At 44.1% G+C, this 15966-nt stretch overlaps 1 protein-coding gene across 1 annotated transcript in view; it reads right to left on the bottom strand.

The window, feature by feature from the left end:
• Window positions 1-11409, bottom strand: part of LOC124770361 — a 124706-nt gene extending 113297 nt beyond the window's left edge. The window contains exon 1 of the mRNA XM_047249194.1: window positions 11291-11409. The gene's annotated coding sequence lies outside the window, so the exon portion shown is untranslated. The remainder of the gene's footprint in view (window positions 1-11290) is intronic.
• Window positions 11410-15966: the final 4557 nt, after the last annotated feature.

The following is a 15966-nucleotide window of genomic DNA, read 5'->3' as shown; positions in this document are numbered from 1 at the left end:
TATGGCAAAGGCAAAACAAAAGTCAAACACAGAAACAGCCTAGAGCCGCGTTACCGAAGTTCTGTCCCACCGACACTTTTGTGGGCACCCCACGGAGATCTGAGAAAAATTTACTAGATCTAAATCAATAACAAATAATTCCGCGAAATGGACTACAGAACCTGAAGACTTGATATCACGTCAATTACCTGCAACGGCGTAGTCACAGTTTCTCGAGGCACGTGTGACAACTAGAAATTTTCGGTTAATCACAGGTTTATTATTACTCCTTTCTTACCTATTCATCTGCGGATTACATGGTTTACGACTGTTCCAGGTAATACATTTGGAATGGAAACGCTTAGCCGTCCTTATCACAACCGTCATAAGGTGTTGTCTGATGGATATGAACGCGGTAAATCTACAACTGCAAACCACAGTGGGGCGCTTAGCATACCTACCATTTTACCACTTAGGGCTTCTTCCCATATCATTAGCGTATGATGCATGGGAAGAATGATAGCTTGACGTTCGCGCTTCCCGCGCCCGGGTTCCCGGGTTCGATTCCCGGCGGGGTCAGGGATTTTCTCTGCCTCGTGATGGCTGGGTGTTGTGTGCTGTCCTTAGGTTAGTTAGGTTTAAGTAGTTCTAAGTTCTAGGGGACTGATGACCATAGATGTTAAGTCCCATAGTGCTCAGAGCCATTTGAATGATAGCTTGAACACCTCTGTGCGCTCTATAACTAATCTAATTTCCTCTTCCCGATCCCTTCGGGAGTGATACGTAGGTGGCTGTAGTACATTCCTACGAGGTCGTTCAGTAAGTAATGCAACTTTTTTTTTTTTTTTTTTGAAAGCACGTTAGTTTTATCAGGACTCCAATACAGCCAATTTACCCACTCTTTCGGCTACAAAACCTTATTTTTCATCGTAATCTTCCTCCAGTGCGACGGCTTACGCCACCTTACTAAGAGGGCCTGCAGGCCCAGATGGACCCACTCTAATGGTCGTTGTCGGAATCAACGTCTTGCTGCATCAATAACCTCCCCATCATCCACGTAATGCTTCCCAAGGAGTCTGTCCTTGTTTGGGTCGAACAGGTGGAAGTCGGAAAGTGCGAAATCCGGGCTGTAGGGTGAGGAAGAACAGTCCAACGAAGTTTTTTGAACTCCTCTCGGGAGCGCAGACCTTTGTGAGGCCTTTCGCAAACATGGAGAAGGCGAAGTTCCTTTGCGTTTTTGTGGCGACGAACATGCTGAAGTCGTTTCTTTGCGGAAAACGTCAAACAGAATAACCCCTTCAGAGCCCCAGGAGACCGTCGCCATGGCTTCACCGTCTCATGGGGCTGAACGGAAATTTTTCTTCGGAGGAGGTGTGGCACCACTCCATGGCTTGCGGTTTCGTTTCCGGTTCGAGGCGACGAACCCACTTATCATCGCCTGTGATGACTGTCGACAAAAAAATTGTCGCTATCAGCCTCTTAACGCGCCAGTATTTCCGCACAGATGGTCCTTCGTTGCTGTTTACGGTCTTCTGTTAGGCTCTGAGTACCCCAACTGGTTGGCGATTGTGTCAGCACTAGCAACAGAGACGTCCAGTTGATCAGCGAAGTTTTTGATTGTGATCCATCGATCGCCTCGAAAGAGAGCGTCCGCTCGTTCCAACATTGCAGGAGTCACAGCTGTACGCGGCCGGCTGGCACGTGGTAAATCCATAGACTTACTAAATGGGTAGATCGAACAGGTCTGCACGACCTTGTTGCGATGATGACAGATGCCTCGCCCAACGGCCCACCGTGCTTTTGTTCATTAACAGATCTCCGTAGACATTCTGCAAGCTCTTATGAATATCTGTGATGCGCTGGTTTTCCCACAAAAGAAACTCAGTGACAGCTCTCTACTTGGAGCTCACCTCCGTTACAGATACCATTCTGAAGGCTAAACATAGCGCCGCCATTATCGTAACTTCATAAAGGTTTAGGGGATTGTAGCGGGAATATTTCACGATCTCCCACATTTTTTCAACCGAAATTAACCGACAAAAAGTGTTAAATTACTTACTGAACACCCTTCATAGATTCCTCACTACGGTCAAAAATCTGTGACCATTCGTGCTGACCTTCTTGTATACAATCAGTATTCTCCGTTCGTCCTTTTTGTTATGGGTGGCTATACCTGAGCAACATTCTATGACGGGTCGCAGGTCCTTTGTAGACTAACTGCATTGCCCTACAACCTACTACCGCTTGCTTTACCTACGACCAAGCCTGTACAATTTATATATTTCATTTCGTTACAAATTTTTATTTGTGTGAGTTGACGGATTCCATCACTGGACTGTAGTCATAGATTACTACGTTTCTCCGTTTTGTGAAGTGCATAGTTATTAAGATGTAACGGAATATTTGTGCAGCATTTCTACAATAATACTTCATTAAAGATAACCACCATATTAGCGAAAAGTCTGAGGTTGCCATTAATATTGGCTGCAAGGTCGTTAATATAAAACAGAGACTCCATCATACTTTGCTGCTGCACGTCGAAAGGGAAATCGAATGCGAATCCATGGAACTAACCACTGAGCTACCTCTCTTGCTCATACGATCGTACTTTTGATAATAAGCATAGGTGTGGTACTGTGTCACATACTTTTCGGTAGTCAAGAAACACTGCATCTACATAACTGCCTTGACCGATGACTTTCAGTATCTCATGTGAGATGTTTTCGGAATCGATGCTTTTTGACATCTAGGAGATAACCGCATTTGAGATACCTTATTACATCTGAAATCAGAATACGCTAATATTCCACAATAGATGGATGTCGAAGATATTTAACGATGGTTTTGCGGATCACTTCTGCTACCCTTCTTGTGGGAAAACATGCTGTAACTTTTACGTTTGAAATTCGGACAATTGTGTATTTATTTGTTGTAGGGCCTGAGTAATCTAGAACCAACGTTCACGAGGATGTGTTTGTAAAGTTTTGCTTTGTACTGCGTACATCCAGTATGGAGAAATACACGTTCTTATTTACACAAGCGGGCTTCACAGAAGAGCAGCACTTGCTGATTGAAAGCATAGGGTTACATTAAAATGATTCCATACGATCAAAACCAAATTCAAAGTCGGGAAATACTAAATGCGGTGTATCTCAAGGTTCAGAATTTGTCTCTCTTCTGTTCTTGACTTACATGAATTATCTTTGGAGGGCTATTACAAAACGATGACAACTGCTGATGAAGCATTTACGCTGGTATGGGGCCAAACACATCTACACCATACAAATCCTGGAGAATAGTACAACAGGCGTATAACTGATTTGCAGCAAACAATGTAACTATCAGTCTTATAGAAACTCATGTTATGCAACTCCAAACGAATGAAAATGACCTACTGGTGCCAAATGTAGAGATCAATGGGCATACACTAAATTAAACTCCGTGTTTAACATTCCTAGGCTTCCAGATGGATAATTTATAGAGATGGCACTTTCCTGTGGCTACATTAGTCAAAAATCTCTGTTCTGCCTGCTTTGAAACCTCTATTGACTTGAAGACAGAATTCTGAGCACACACTTTTAATCAGTGCTGTCCTGCAACATAATCTTCTTCGTCAATGCAATTATCCCAAAAACCTTTTTAATCTACTTCACAGTGGTTTGTAGAGTATAGACGTAGAAGCTATCAGTGCAAAGTTCATGCAAAATTGACATCCAAACATCTTACAGGAGACTTTTTCAGGGAACTGAAGATTCTATCAGTCACGTGACAATACATTTACGTTACTTTTACTTATAACAACAGTGAATTTAGGAACAATTATGAAATTTAATACAGCTGTAGTAGATGTTAAATTCACTTCTTTGCAGACTTTGTGTCAAATAATGTAGCGATTTTTCTGAAATCTTTAAAGGAGCATACAGAATTGCTTTCGGGCCGGTATTTTTCTTTCGTTCTTAATTTCACAAAGAATTTCTAATTTTTGACTGGGTTACGTAATCCAAATTAATTATAATCAAGAAATAAGACAATGAAAGATAGAAGAAAGGGCACATTTTGGGTGATTTCGGATCCAAGCCACCTCTATCAAGCACGAACGTCACTAGCTATCACTAGCTGTTACGACCAGCCAACAGACAGTTTTGATGCAATCTGTACTGTTACACTTAAACTGTAGGTAAGAAGCTAAAGAGAATATCATCATCTACATATACAGGATGTACCAGAGGAATGATAATTATTCAGTGATATGACAGGAACACTCATTTGAAGCAAAAAACTTCATATGTACCTTTGTCCTATTTCGAATAATTTCCGAGATAGAACACATTTAATGTACATTTGTTTTTAGCTAGTGGCGCGTACGTATGTGTCTTTCCGATACAGCTTCTTTGACGTTTTGCTACACATCTAGACTAATAAAGAGTATGCAGATAGGATGTAGGTTTACGGCTCCTGCGACGGCAGTGCTTCTGCTGCAGTTGAACAATACCGTCGGCGCTTTCCGACATCTCGAATTCCCAAGCGAATTGCCGGAGTTTTCAGCGCATTGCGTGAAACAAGTATTCTTTCAAGTTCCAATTTTTCTTCTGAGCTTATAGTTCAACAATCTATGCAGGAACAGTAGCACCTTGTTGAAATGGTGCAGCGTAGTCCTACCAACACCGCAAGGCCACATCCAGCGCCGTTGTGGCCGAGCGGTTCTAGGCGCTTCAGTCCGGAACCGCGCTGCTGCTACGGTCGCAAGTTCGAATCCTGCCTCGGGCATGGATGTGTGTGATGTCCTTAGGTTAGTTAGGTTTAAGTGGTTCTAAGCCGAGGGGACTGATGACCTCAGATGTTAAGTCCCATAGTGCTTAGAGCCATCTGAACATTTGAACTTCCAGCGCGAACACTACATGCGGAAAACTTGTACCCATTTCACATACAGTGTCCACAATCTTCACATTCGCGACAATGTGACACGACTTGAATTTTGTCACTGGTTATTTACTGTATATGTTTGCTCCTGTCATATTCCTGAAAACAGACCGTTCCTCGTGAACACATTGTATACTGGGAAAGTAAAATTTCTATTATCATTTCCCGATTATTTCTTCCCATAATCTGTAAAGAGTCTTCTAGCACCTAAGCACACATTTCGTTAGCGTCATCAGACTTCCATACCATTGCACGCAGCCAACTCCAAGTCACGCAAGTAGTGGATTCATTCAGAAATACAGTTATACGCATCGTTAATTGTCGCCACTTGCCGCTGTATCAGGCTACAGCTCTGAACGGACAGGGAAAATACAAGCAAGTAAAGCAAACTACATTCTTTAGATAACGATGTTACGGGCGGCGAGAGCCAAACAACGCGAGAGCAGCTGAACATTCGTAGTCCAGAGAGGCGTGCTTGTGCGTAATTGAAGGACGTAGTGGGTTGTTTCGCACATACGCATGCTGAATTTCGGAAGTGGTAGATTTCGCATAACTTTGCTAGAGATGCGGTTCGAATTCTGGTAGGTACCTACCTCATAGCGGAAATATTGTTCATGGTTTGTGTTTGTGCCTACTCCTTCGACAGATTTATCAAGCAACCCAATTTTCAGTTGCCCCACTTTTGCTGTCTTTGATAAACTGCACTAAGGTTATGCGGCCGAGCATTTTTACAGAGCAGTATGACGCTACAGCTGTCTGGCATTAAATCTTACGTTGTAAGGCAGGTTCAAATGGTTCAAATGGCTCTGAGCACTATGGGACTCAACTGCTGAGGTCATTAGTCCCCTAGAACTTAGAACTAGTTAAACCTAACTAACCTAAGGACATCACAAACACCCATGCCCGAGGCAGGATTCGAACCTGCGACCGTAGCGGTCTTGCGGTTCCAGACTGCAGCGCCTTTAACCGCACGGCCACTTCGGCTGTAAGGCAGGGATCAAGTATCTATTAAACAAAAACATAGAAATTAATTCTTCGATATGCAGACTGCGCTGCCAAGGGAGAAGTAATTTGCTCATTTCGGAAGAAATGAGCAGCCAGCTTTTGCTGCAAATAGTAGGGTGAAGGAGAGCAAGAAAGCTTATTCCGACGTGCACGACGATATAAGCGTGCTTTCTAAATGTTTACAACATTCATTTAGGCTAACGCTGAAGGGTCAAGAGATACGTTACCCAAATTTTAGTTCATTCCTTAACTTCTGAAAATACTGAACTTTTCTTAGCGTTATTGGTGTTTAATTTCCATTTAAATTAGTTTCTCCGATCTGAGCCTATTCCACCTTTAACCATTGTCTAAATAACATGAAAAGCTGAACAGAAATTTCTGTGGCGACAGCTGCGTTAAGAGATTGAGCACCAACTCGAATGGATAAGGATGGAGCAGTAAACCGATCACGGAACCATCCACAGATACACAGTAAGTGCGTCAGGGAAATCAAGGACAGCCTAAACCTAAATAGCAAGACTTCGGGTCCAGCATCTTGGCAACTACACCATCTCGGTTGCTGTGTGACAAAGAAGGGAAACACGGAAAAATTTATTCAGAGCAAGTGAACGGTAATTGTAACCTTTCACAACGCTAACGCTGACCGAGGAGTTTAACGCCACGCCGGCAACGAAATCGTAAGAAACATAGCACAGGCTCGGACCGCGGAATCTTGGATATGTACCTCAAGCGTTTAGGGAAACCACGAAAAATCTAAATGCGAATTGCTCTGAAAGGTACACGAGGCCAGCGTCTTACTGGTTCACCATCTTGTTTGGTGAAAGAAAAAGAAACGAAGATGACTTGTACGAAGATATTATCCGGCAACAAACTGTTTTATTTGACACAGACACCTCATTTCATTGGCAGTTAAGCATTGTCGCCCTCATTGAGCCATTTTATTTTAATACCTCGTCAACGTCATGTGCATTTTTATTTCAAGACATACGCTGAGTTTTTTAATGTATTGTACTTTGCGTACTGGAACAGTGACAAGACGCGGTGCAGTACCTGGTATCTGCTGTTGTAAGATACTAAGCCATTCAACGGGTGATGCTGTTACATGTTGATGTATTCCGCTTACGACATCTGGCAAATTGTTTCCAACGGCTGTTGTGTAATGTGATTGATAATATCCAAGAGGTGGAACTAACTAATCGACAATGACACCGTTTGAAGTATGTTACGAGGAAATACCTTCGTACAAAAAAAATTAATGCACTTGTGGACTCAAGAATAAAAAAAAAGCTATTTATGGATGTGCATCAGGTTTTAATGGGAACATTTTAGGTTAGGCTATACTGTGAGTAAGAGACAAAGCACAGGCTTGGACTATGGACGGATAAACATTTGACTTGAGCAATAAACATAAAAACTGGAACTGAACTTTATATACTCAAAATTGTAGTGCAACACAAGGTACTAAAGGATGTTGACCAGTTCCATATCTTGGCAGCGTTATCTGCAATAACAGCGACGTAATGCAGATATCAGCAACATAACTGGGACAGCTTCTGCAGTCTTCCAACGGCTGCGATTCGTATGGTAGTTGTACTCTATAACTGCGTCAACAAAACTTCGGCTGTACTCCTGTATCATGCTACTGATGGCAATATACGCATATGGAACCCGGAAAAGTCAGTAAAATCAGCACACGAGCTCAATGTTTTTCATCGACGATGATTAAGACGAATTCTAAAGATCAGTTACCGCGACCACACTTCAAGAGATGAATTGTGCTAAGAAGTGATATGCACAAAATCGTTTTCAAAGAAGACTGAAGCTTGCAGGGCATGTTTTACACAACAACGATGGAAGACTCCCCAAATCAGTACTATTGTGGAAACCAACTAATGGACACAGAAGTAGAGGAAGAATTTGTAACACTTGGGAACGAACTTTTTCAGAGGACCTGCAGTGCGTGGACATGAATGAACTGGGAGGAAGCTGAAAAACTGGCAGGTGATCGAGTTTGCTAAAGGAAACTTGTTGCCCTGTATGCTACTTACAAGGGAAACTCCCCATCGCAACCCCGCTCAGATTTTGTGGTAAGGTGACCCCGAGCATAGGCCATCAAAAACTAAACACAGATCAAGCGTGAAAACAGGAAGGTGGTGGCTGAACTGCGAAAAACGAAGCAAAATATAAACAATGAATGGTCCAAACTGAAGATCAATATTGAGCTAGTTTTAACAGCCATGGTTCGTGCTTGTCTAGTGACGGTATATTTTTCACAAAATTGTGAACTATCCATTCGGTCATTGACGTGTCTATTCGCTGTATTCAGATTTGTGTCTTTATCGTGGTGTACAGTTCGTCTGCAACAGCTATGTGCAACGAAGGGACCTGCACACGCACGTACCTCCTTTTTGTTCACACAAGTAACACTTGTTATCACTCTTGCGTTCCGTTTTGGAAGTTTTGACTCTTGAATTCCTTTGTTGTAACGTATATCACACCCGTTCATTTGCTGTTTACATTTATGTGAGAAGTCTATGTGGCATCTCGCCTGCTCTCACTATTCATCAAATTTACGTGCGATGATAATATATTTTTACCACACGCCTCATATTCTAAACCAGCGTATAGTACGACAATTGCTAAGACTACAGAAGAAGAACAGACACGTCAGTGACCGGGCAGATAGTTCCTAAATTTGTGAAAAAGGGGCCTCCAGGGAGATTTTAACACGGATCTTCTGCTTGGCAGTCCAACACCGTGACCGCACAACCATAAAGCCGTGGTTTTTGCTTTTCTTTCCATGTTGCAAATCTGTAGGTTGGACCGTTCACTGTTTCTATTTTGCTTCTTTCTCAACAGTTCGGTACACCTTGTTTTCATGCTTGATCAGTGTCCACTTTTTGACGGGCTATCCGCTGGGCTATCTTACCACTGAAACTGAGTGGGTGGGATGGGGAGTTTCCCTCGTTAGAACTGGAGAAACTAAGACTAACAAGGGGATCGTACGAACTTCCCCTCGCCGATTTGATTCATACTGTCAGTGTTTGTTGGTCACGACTAGGACTTCAACATACGTAAACAGGAACACGCAATTCTCAACCGTTTTCGAGAAAATCGTATTTGAAAATTGTACGCGTGCTTGTATTCTTCGTGTGGTCGCCAATATTTAATGAGTCCGCAGCCGAGCGAATAAGCGTATAGTTTCATAGGGGCAAGCTGTACGCATCGAATCTCACTATTGGTGCTTTTTTTTCATTCGCACGTAATTCTAACAATAGGTTTGTTTGGTACGCCATGAAACTGTGTGACGACGGAGAGCCGTTTATGAATGTAAAGCCGGCCGTTGGTGGCCGAGCGGTTCTAGGCGCTTCAGTCTGGAACCGCACGACCGCTACGATCGCAGGTTCCTATCCTGCCTCGGGCATGGATGTGTGTGATGTCTTTAGGTTAGTTAGGATTAATTAGTTCTAAGTTCTAGGCGACTGGTGACCTCAGAGGTTAAGTCGCATAGTGCTCAGAGCCATTTGAACCATTTTTTTTTTTGAATGTAAATCAAGTTTGTTTTGCAATAGACATATGGAAAAACAACAATAGGCCAAATTCGGCGTTCATTAAAAGTCCGTGTGTCGCAATACCTACTGTTTTCCTTGTTTCTGCTACGAGTAGTTCCCTGGTTCTTGCAGTGTTCCATAGGTTACACATTATACTCCTAACAAATACCGAGCGAGGTGGCGCAGTGGTTAAACACTGGACTCGCGTTCGGGAGGACGACGGTTCAATTCCGCGTCCGGCCATTCTCATTTAAGTTTTCCGTGATTTCCCTAAATCGCTCCAGGCAAATTCCGGGATGGTTCCTTTCAAAGGGCACGGCCGACTTTCTTCCCCGTCCTTCCCTAATCCGATGAGACCGATGACCTCGCTGTCTGGTCTCTTTCCGCAAAACAACCCAACCCAACTCCTAACAAATGTAGATACAATAATATAAATAAAACGAATGTACTGATTTGACTGAAAGTTCTTGTGTATCCATTTTATTTGCAATCTCCTTACGAAAACATTTTTCTCTGTAGTCACCCCCTACATTGGTTGTAGAATATAAGTCATGTGGTAAGAATATATTACCGTCAAAAGTAAATATGATGAATAGTGAGAGCAGGCGAGATGTCGCATAGATCTCTCACAGAAATGAAAACGTGTGTGAACTATGTTACAATAAAGGAATTGAAGAGTCAAAACTTCCAAAACGGAACGCAAGAGTCATAACATGTGGTAGTTGTGTAGAACAAATAGGAAGTACGTACGTGTGGAGGTTTCTTCTTTCCACATCGCTGCTGCAAACGCACGTTAAATCACAACACAGACACAAATTTGAATACAGTAGACAAATCGATGACCGGTCGGACATTTCATATTTTCGTGAAGAAGAAAATAAGTAAATAGGGTACGAGGGAAATTGGAATGCGGATCTCCCCATCCGCAGTGCAACACTGTAACCACAGAACCATAACGCCGCCGCTAGACAACTCTGCTGGATGTTGCACATTTTGAGCACGGTCCGTTCAGTGTTCTGATTTTGCTTCTTTCTTCAGAGTTTAGTGCACCTTCTTCCTGTTTTCATGATTGATCTGTGTTTACGTTTTGACGGGCTGTCCACTGGGTCATCTTACCTTGAAACCTGAGGGGGGGGGGGGGGGGGGAGGAGGAGGTTCCCTAGTAAGTCGCCTCTACATCCTCTAGAAGTGTGCAACATGAATAATTGTGAAACACCCAGTACATATACGTCTTGTTACCTACATATACATCTTTTTACCTACATATAGGCTACATCTTTTTACCGTAAGTAACGTAAATCCATGTGATGGCCGTGGTTTAAACCTCCGAAACGCGGTGTAGAAACAAACTGAACGGTTCCAGTAAATCAGTAAATAAGTTTCGCCTTCCCGGTTGGCCATGCTGTCTAACGCACGTCCCCCGGCACGAATGCGCCCGGCAGATTTGTGTCGAGGTCCGGTGAACCGACCAGTCTGTGGATGGTTTTTAGGCGGTTTTCCATCTGCCTCGGCAAATGCAGGCTGGTTCCCCTTATTCCGCCTCAGTTACACTATGTCGGCGATTGCTGCGCAAACAAGTTCTCCACGTACGGGGCTGCGGCTGCGGCGGGGACGGAGCCTCTCCGTCGTTTCTAGGTCCCCGGTTAACATACACTACAATACAATACAAATAAGTTTCAATTCATAGATTCAGGTCATAATGTCGTCCTTAGAGGCGCACTCATTGCTTCTCGATATGGAATATGCACGATGAAGAATCTGCCCGGAAGAGTAGAAGGAATGAATGGCAATCACTGTCTGGCGAAAGCGTCATAAGACGCGGCCCTTGACCTTACCTCTGCCGGATGCCGCGTCACTGTTGTCCTAGTGCACACGGCCGCGAGAGATGGCTCTGCTTCTGGCGGTTCTGCCGGCGGCGTGCGCTGCGGTTATCGCGACGAGGGCAGTCTGAGCGAGAGAGCGTGGCGCGAGGCGAGCAGCGACTGGAAGGGAGTCTGTGGCTGGCGCGACGCGGGGGCGTCTGCGGTGTGTGCTCTGTGGCGCCCGGATGGCCCGGGGGCGGCAGAGGGGAGCGGGAGCGCCACGGTCACGCCGCCGCCAAAATAGTTCCGCTCGCTTCCTCCGCCCGCCGCCGTGGCGCTGGAGCTGATGCGCGAAGTGGACCTCGATTCGCAACGTGTGTTGTCAAGTGTGAGGTGCAGGGGTGCGTATTCTGGGTATCTTGAGAATTAGGAGAAGAAGTGCCGCACTAATTTCCTTCTCCTTTCTTTTCGCCATAATTGAAATCGTACCTCTTCTCGGCACGAGGGCATTAAGCCGTCAGCACACGGACCGTGCATTATAACGTTTGAATGTGCCGAGTTTCTGACGTCATAGTGTGGAAAAAACACATCGTGAGTCTTTCCGAACGCACAGAGGAATATCTAGCAGGTCAGATATTCTAAACATGCGTTTGAACGGAGACCAATGAGACGGATGCACACCACCTACGGCCGGCCGGGGTGGCCGAGTGGTTGTAGGCGCTACAGTCTGGAACCGCGCGACCGCTACGGTCGCAGGTTCGAATTCTGCCTCGGGCATGGATGTGTGTGATGTCCTTAGGTTAGTTAGGTTTAAGTAGTTCTAAGTTCTAGGGGACTGATGACCTTAGAAGTTAAGTCCCATAGTGCTCAGAGCCATTTGAATGAATTACTGTAAGTTGCGTGTTGTGAAAATATGTCGTGTCAGGCTACAGCACGTTGAGAATCCATCAAAAACTACGATAAAGCTTTCAGGCAATAGTAAGACACGAAGAAAGTCGCGTACAATTCATCTTCGGTGTAGCGTAATGAGTACAATCGTACAATTGCCTGGTAACAGTTGATGTGTTGCTGGCCGCATGTCACTGGATTCAAAGATTTTTTTTTTTACCAATCTACACGTTTTCTGATAGTTTCTGATACCTTCTTATTGGTTTAATAAAGGTTTATTGTATTACATTCGATGTTATGCAGATATAAGTGTGCTTTATCTGAGGTGTGAGTTTGTTCAATTGGCTGAATCTACAACACAGCTCGCACTACTTGCAATAAGAAATTCTCCAGTTTCTTGTTTCAAGAATTTCTTTCGCCTGTTGTAAGGATTCTGTTGCTGAATAGGCACAGTGATCAACTAAAAATGACATTACGGTTTTACTATAATGTGAGTGTAATGAAATAATTTTTGTCTTATGTGTAGAACTATTGTAAATTTATCTCACACTGTTAGCTGCGCTGGATTAGCCGAGCGGTCTCAGGCGCTGCAGTGATGGACTGTGCGGCTGGTCCTGGCAGAGGTTCGAGTCCTCCCTCGGGGATGGGTGTCTTTGTTTGTCCTTAGGATAATTTAGCTTAAGTGGTGTGTAAGCTTAGGGACTAATGACCGTAGCAGTTAAGTCCCATAAGATTTCACATACATTTGAACATTTCTCACACTGTTTGTTACGGAACTTTCATGAACTGATGTCCTTTCTAACTAGACATTACACTTCCGATTTCCTTATTACATGGTCATTGATACTGAAGTGTTTACTTGGGTATATGACAGACGGAACAACATGGTTGGCACGTCTACAAAGGGGGAAATGTACGTAAGCGCAAGTCGCAGCGTTTCTGAGCGTTCAGCAGCACGTTGAACTCGGCACGGTCAACGATGACGCTCGAAGGTTCCATGTGCTGACGAGTTGTTACCGAGATGCTCAGCAACTTCCAGTAGCAGTCGCTACAAGGGAGGGGGGCGTTCTGCGTCACTAAGAGGCATACTGTTTTCAAATTTCGAGAGCTTACGTTGCAAGATGAGTCGAGCAACACATTACTCCCTGCGTCGTACGTGTCGCGAAAATTGGAGAAATTAGATCACATACGGAGCTTTACCGGCAGTCATTTCTACCCCTCGCCATTCGTGAGTGGAATAGGGGAGGGAGGAAAAAGATAGTGGTACCAGAAGTAGTCTCCACCTCCTACCGTAAGACGGCTTGCGGAGTACAAAACTGGTTACAATAATTTACGAGGTTCATTCCGAAACTAATACCTCCCATTTATTTTCATGGCGACGGGAACAAATACAGAAAGCAAAATAACACACCTAGATTTACGCCCTCACTCAGAAAGCCATTTTAATCCTAGTTTACACGACACTAGGCTGCACCCAATTGCGCAGTCGACCATTGCACATGCGCGCCGCGCAATTGCGCAACTCGTTGCTGAAACTAAACTCTTTTGGCTTGTTCCAGCTTTGGCGACACTGATATGTCTCGAAGCTAGGTGTGTCGGTAGAGTGTAGACGTACAGAAATATGCAGTGCGGAAAAGAGGATAATTTTCACATTTTCGTTATTTATGCTTCGCATGGGTGTTTGTGAGATTTCAGTAACATTGATTACAAAAACAAACAGCGACATGTTTCTGCGCTTGAGACCGTCATATCCGATCTGAACACAAATGTGTTGACAACATATGAGCAGCAGGGCAAAATATGTTAAATTGGATGCATTTATACAACTAAATGAAGGAAAATACAGGCAAGCAAAACATCTGGCGGTGGTTGAAATGAAATGGCTATAAGCACTAATGGGACTTAGATCATCAGTCCCCTAGACTTAGAACTACTTAAACCTAACTAACCTAAGTACATTACACACATCCATGCCCGAGGCAGGATTCGAACCTGCGACCGTAGCAGCAGCGCGGTTCCGGACTGAAGCGGCTAGAACCGCTCGGCCACAGCGGCCGGCCTCTGGCGGTGGAACTGCTCACGTCTACAAAATTAAAATCCATTGAATCAAGTTGACCGATTATTTTTTTAAGAAAATTGTTGACAGGGGGAAAGGCTACACAAATCTGGGAAGTTTAATTCTTTATTCGATATTCATTTATTTAAAAATTTGCAGCAGTGCTTCCCATTTGCCAATTGTAGTACACTAAGTTGACAGAAGTCAGGGAATGGCGATATGCAAGTACACAGATGGGCGATAGCATCGCGAGCATAAGGTATAAAAGGGCAGTGGACTGGCGGAACTGTCATTTCTACTCAGGTGATTCATGTGAAAAGGTTTCCGACGTGATTATGTCGGCACGACGGTAATTAACAGGCTTTGAGCGCGGGATAGTAGTTGGAGCTAGTCGCATGGGATATTCCTTTTCGAAAATCTTTACTGAACTCAGTATTCTGACAGTCACAGTGTCAAGAGCGCCGAGAATACCAAATTTCAAGCGTTACCTCTCACCACGGACAACACAGTGGCCGTCGGCCTTAACGAACGACAGCAGCAGCGTTCATGTGGAGTTGTCAATGTTAACAGACAAGCAACACTGCGAGAAATAACCGCAGAAATCAATGTGGGACGTAGGACAAACGTATCAGTTAGGACAGTGCGGCGAAATATGGCGTTAGTGGGCTACGGTAGCAGACGACCTTCGCGGGTGCCTTTGCTAACAGCACGAAATCGCCTGCAGCTCCTCTCCTGGACTCATGATAGTGTCGGTGGGACCTTAGAAGACTTAAACCCATTTCCCAGTCAGATGAGTCACGATTTCAGTTGATAAGAGCTGATGATAGGGCTCGAATGTGGCACAGATCACACAAAGCCATGGACCCAAGCTGCCAACAAGGCACTGTACAAGCTGGTGAAGACTCCATAATTGTGTGGGCTGTGTTCACCTGGAATGAACTGAGTGCTCTGGTCCAACGGAACCGATCATTGATTGGTGACGGTTATGTTCGGCTACTTGGAGACCATTTGGAGCCATTCCTGGACTTCATGTTTTCAAACAACGATGGAATTTCTATAGACACACTGCGCCACCGCACCGGGACACTTCTGAACGATTGGTTTGAAGAACAGTCAGGTCAATTCGAGAGAATGATTTGGCCATCGATCGAATGTGTATGGGTCATAAACGAGAAGTCAGTTCGTGCACAAAGTCCTACACTGGCAACAATTTCGCAATTATGGGCGGCTATAGAGGCAGCATGTCTTAATATTTTTGCAGCGGACTTCCAAACACTTGCTGCGTCTACGCCACGTCGAGCTGCTGCACTGCGGCGGACTAGAGAACATCCGACACGATATTAGGAGGTATTCCATTATTTTTAACGTCTTGTTGTATGTTTAAACTTTTCTTAATAGTAATTATTGCTGTTAATGTTAATAATTATTGGTGTTAATAGAAATGCGTCAGCACCAACTAAAACTGCATCTTACATCAGGCGGAGATTTCTGGACTGTACTGCGCGCAATGTGGTTCGTAATTTCAACATTACAGTATCTTTATTCCTTAGTGCATTATTAACTCCACGTAAATGAAACGTGAACTGTTTTGGTGACATTCTAAGATGATTAAAATAACTTCTAGGTTCTTCTATAAACACAACTTCTTTCAGCAATGTCGCTGAGCAACCGAGCTGACGTCTTTTCGGTATCGAGTCACGCACCCAAACACGTTTCTCATTTCTTTTCCTATGCAGTGATACCACGCTAACGTGCTTTAACTTCG

This window comes from Schistocerca piceifrons, unplaced genomic scaffold (genome assembly GCF_021461385.2).
Source record: "Schistocerca piceifrons isolate TAMUIC-IGC-003096 unplaced genomic scaffold, iqSchPice1.1 HiC_scaffold_798, whole genome shotgun sequence".
Lineage (NCBI taxonomy): Eukaryota > Metazoa > Arthropoda > Insecta > Orthoptera > Acrididae > Schistocerca > Schistocerca piceifrons.
Note: the sequence above shows the minus strand (reverse complement) of the source record. Positions and strands in the feature narration are given on the sequence as shown.